Source organism: Phascolarctos cinereus, unplaced genomic scaffold, assembly GCF_003287225.1.
Source record: "Phascolarctos cinereus isolate Bilbo 61053 unplaced genomic scaffold, phaCin_HiC Scaffold_2;HRSCAF=192, whole genome shotgun sequence".
In the NCBI taxonomy this organism is placed as follows: Eukaryota; Metazoa; Chordata; class Mammalia; order Diprotodontia; family Phascolarctidae; genus Phascolarctos; species Phascolarctos cinereus.
This window is the reverse complement of record NW_027555625.1, coordinates 254,122,084-254,126,398: the sequence shown is the minus strand read 5'-3', so window position 1 is coordinate 254,126,398 and position 4,315 is coordinate 254,122,084.

The following is a 4,315-nucleotide window of genomic DNA, read 5'->3' as shown; positions in this document are numbered from 1 at the left end:
TCATTTCTCAATTTTCTGTGGAGGTTTTTGACAGTGTGGGAAGGAACACCAGTGATGGAAACCACACTGAGCTAGAAACCATACCTGGCACTAGGCACTTCTTCCCCACCTCACCTTCATCTTCCAGACTCAGTCTGTGAGGCACCTTCTTCCATACCTGGGCTGGACTTTGCTCCCTGGGAACAGGGTTCAGTTTTGGTCATGATCAAATGAGGTCCTATGATGTCAGGTCACTGGGCTGAACTTTCAAGGTGTGGACAAAGAAATGGCCTGTTCCCACCTTATAGCATTGAAATCATAATTTCATTACTTTCAGCACTTAAATTTCTAGGAACTAAGAGGCTGTGTCCCCTATCCACCCTCACCTCTCTACCCACTTATTAGCTTCCCACAAGTAGTTATACCCTACTAATTGGAGATTGAGGGCTTCTGAATAGAACCAGGCCTTTGTGGGGTTACAGAATAAAAAGAATCTTCCCCGGGGTGGGGGGGATTGTTATATTACTGTAGTAGAATTTTTAATTCTCACATAAAATGTTTAGGGTTCTGTGTAACCCTAAGCTTACCTCAGGTTCTGCCTTGTGGTTATGATGCTTCAGTACCTCAGGCTCCAGTTGAGGGCTTATGAAGCAGGACAGAGTCAATCTTTGCCGCTCAGTTTGGCTTCATTGTTCTATAAGGCAGAAAGCTTTTTTTTTTTCAGTGAAAGACAAGGTTTATTAGAACATCTGTCATATTGGGCGGACTCTCAAGGAGTCTGTTAGTGAGCTGTTGGCTAGATTATAAGAATTTAAGCATTGGCTAGATATTAAGAATATGAGCATTTGGCTAGATTATAAGAATCTGAGCACCTTAATGGAGACAAGATGGACCTTATATACAGAAAGACTGTGGGAGGGATCTAGGAGGGACCAAGTAGTTTGGAGTGACTGGAGGAGGGGTCTAAGGAGATCTGGATGGGAGTGGCCAGTATGCTGGAGTGAACAGAACTCCTGGGACCTGGACCACATGGCCAAGGGAGAATGGAGCCTAGCTAGAATTAAGGGTGGGAAATGGCTGAGGGGGGGGGCGCGCCATAGTGAGGTAAGACAAAGGAGGGCCAGGGTAGGTTAAGGGTAACAGATTTGCTCAGCCACAATGAAAGGCTAGTTGATGGGATTATAGCCTCAGGCCAACTCCAGAGATTTGGCCATGTGGCAAAGTCCAAGGTTTTTCCTTTTTGGGGTCCAGATCCCAACCAGAAAGCTACTTTTACATGCAAATTTGAGCCTAAAACTATCATGGGTTTATAAAGGAAGCTCTATAAATGCAGCCATGGATAGTGCTTTGAAGTCAGCAGTGAGTTTTTAAAAATTGATTCCTTTTGCTTTTTACTCAACAGTCATTTACATATATGCTGTAGCACCCCTAGACCAAACACAAATACCCTTTTCTTATTTTTTTTGGAACTTTTATCACTCTTTTCTTTTTTTGTATCACCATAATTTCTGCCAGTATCCCTCTCCCCTCTCCAAGAGAGCCATCTCATATAACAAATTTTTTTTCAAATATTTTATTTTTTATCCAATTATATGCAAAAAAAGTCTAACTTTTAAACGTTTTTTTCAGTCAGCAAAAATCTACCATCTCTCCCTTCCTCCACCATCAATTGAGACTGAAAGATAAACAAAATCCTTGTTACGAACATGTATAGTCGAGCAAAACAAATTTCTTCATTGACTATGTGTAGGGCAGCTAGGTGGTACAGTGGATAGAGCACCTGCCCTGAAGTCAGGAGGACCTGAGTTCAAATTCAGCCTCAGACCAAACACTTGACAGTTACTAGCTGTCTGACCCTGGGCAAGTCACTTAACCCCAATTGCCTTAAAAAAAAGAATTGACTATATCTAAAATAATACATATATACATGGACATACACATATATGTGTATATACATATATATAGAATGTTTTCAGAGTACAGAATAAGATATACTGTTGTGTATAATATATGTAGTGTATCTATATCCATATTATCTCATTCTGTACTCTGAGTCCTTCCCTTCTCTATCAGGTGGTAGAGAACATGTTTCATAATTAGCCCTCTGGAATTATGATTGATTATTCCACTGATCAGAGTTCCTAAGTCTAGAGTATTTTTGTCTTTGTATAAATTGTCCTCCTGGTTCTGTTCACTTCACTCTGCATCAGTTCATAGAAGTTTTCCCAGGTTTCTTTGAAACTATCTACTTCATCATTTATAGCATCATAGTATTCCATCACATTTATATCCCATATGTTCATCTGTTCCTCAATTTATGGGTACTCCCTCAGATTCCAATTCTTTGTCCCTCAAGAGGATCTATAAATATTTTTGTACATCCTTAGCTGGAGTTTGTTTTTCTTAGAACTGATCTCTCAATCTGCTCTTCTTTTCCTAATAGGTGAAATGTATGTCCATACCTTGGCAGCTAGGTGGCACCATAGTGCACAGAGCACTGGGCCTTGGAGTCAGGAAGACTCATCTTCCTGAGTCAAATCTGGCTTCAGACACTTACGAGCTGAGTGACTCTGGGAAAGTCACTTAACCCTGTTTGCCTCAGTTTCCTCATCTGTAAAGTGAACTGGAGAAGAAAATGACAAACCACTCCAGTATCTTTGCCAAGAAAACTCCAGATTGAAACAACTGAACATTTCCATACTATTTTGTGTGAATGTATTTTTTCTTCTTTTGACCAGTTTAGATGAGATTGCGTTTCAAGTGCCAGTCACTTCCCCCACTCCTTCCTTCTTGTTTGTATAGACTTCTACTTGTACACCTTAATTAGGTGAGATAATTTTCCTAAACTTTCTTTCCCCTTCTGACCCTACCCCCTCAAGTGTATTCCTCTTCCCATCCTTCTCCATTCTTTTAGAATCATCAAGACATAACCACTTCCAGGCCTTTTATCTAATTAGATTCCTTCTATGACCCCCTGATTATATAGTGTTTAGAGGGGACATATGTATCATCTCCCCATATGTAATGTAAACAGTTTATCCTTGTTTAGCCCCTTATTTACCTATTTAGGTTTCTCTTAACTTCAGAGTTTCTGTGTAGCTCTGCTCTTTTCTTTTTTTCTTTTTGGTGAGGCAGTAGGGGTTAAGTGACTTGCCCAGGGTCACACAGCTAGTAAGTGTCAGGTGTCTGAGGCTAGATTTTAACTCAGGTCCTCCTGACTCCAGGGTCGGTGCTCTATCCACTGTGCCTAGCTCTGTTCTTTTCATCAGAAATTCTTGGAAGTCCTTTATTTCATTAAAGGCTCATTTTTCCCTTGTAGAATTATATTCAATTTTGCTGGGTAAATTATTCTTGATTGTAAACACACACACACACATCCCTTGCCTTGTGAAATATTCTATCTTCAGCTCTTTGCTCTTTATAATGGTAGTCGCTAAATTGTGTGTGATCCTAACTGGCTTCTCTGTACTGGAATTCTTTCTTTCTGGCTGCTTTTGGTATTTTTTCTTTGACCCAGAAGCCTTGGATTTGTCTGTGATGTTCCTGGAAGTTTCGTTATAGAGTTTCTTTCAGGAGGTGACCAGTGGATTCTTTATCTCCACTTAGCCTTCTGGTCCTAAGACATTTGGGTCGTTTTCTCTTAAGATTTCTTGAAATAGGGGCAGCTAGGTGGTACAGTGAATAGAGCACTGGCCCCAAAATCAAGAGGACCTGAGTTCAAATCCAGCCTCAGACCAAACCCTTGTCACTTACTAGCTGTGTGACCCTGGGCAAGTCACTTAACCCCAAAGGCCTAAAAAAAATAAATAAAAATTAATTTCTTGAAATAAAATGTTTAGGCTCTTTTTTACATGGCTTTCAGGTAATTAAATAACTCACTATGACTTTTTCTTGGATTTCCCCACTGGGGTTTGGTCTGATATATTTTCTAGGTCTGTTTGGACAAGTTTGTGGTGAGAGAAGCTCACTCTATTTCTTCCTACCATTTTGCTATCTTGGTTCCTTCATCAATTTTTTTATAATAAAGAAAAGTTGCAATGGTTAGTTATGTCCAACTCTTTGTAACCTCATTTGGAGTTTTCTTGGCAAAGATACTAGAATGGTTTGTCATTTCCTTCTCCTGTTCATTTTACAGATGAGGAAACTGAGGCAAACAGTTAAGTGACTTTCCTAGGGTCACACAGCTAGTAAATATCTGAGGCTGGATTTGGACTAAGGAGAAGTCTTCCTGACTCCAGGCTTGGAGCTCTATCTACTGTGCCACCTAGCTTCCCTATAACAAAGAAAAACAGTTAAACAAAACTGATAGGCACAGTTTCCACTTCTGTCAAAGGAT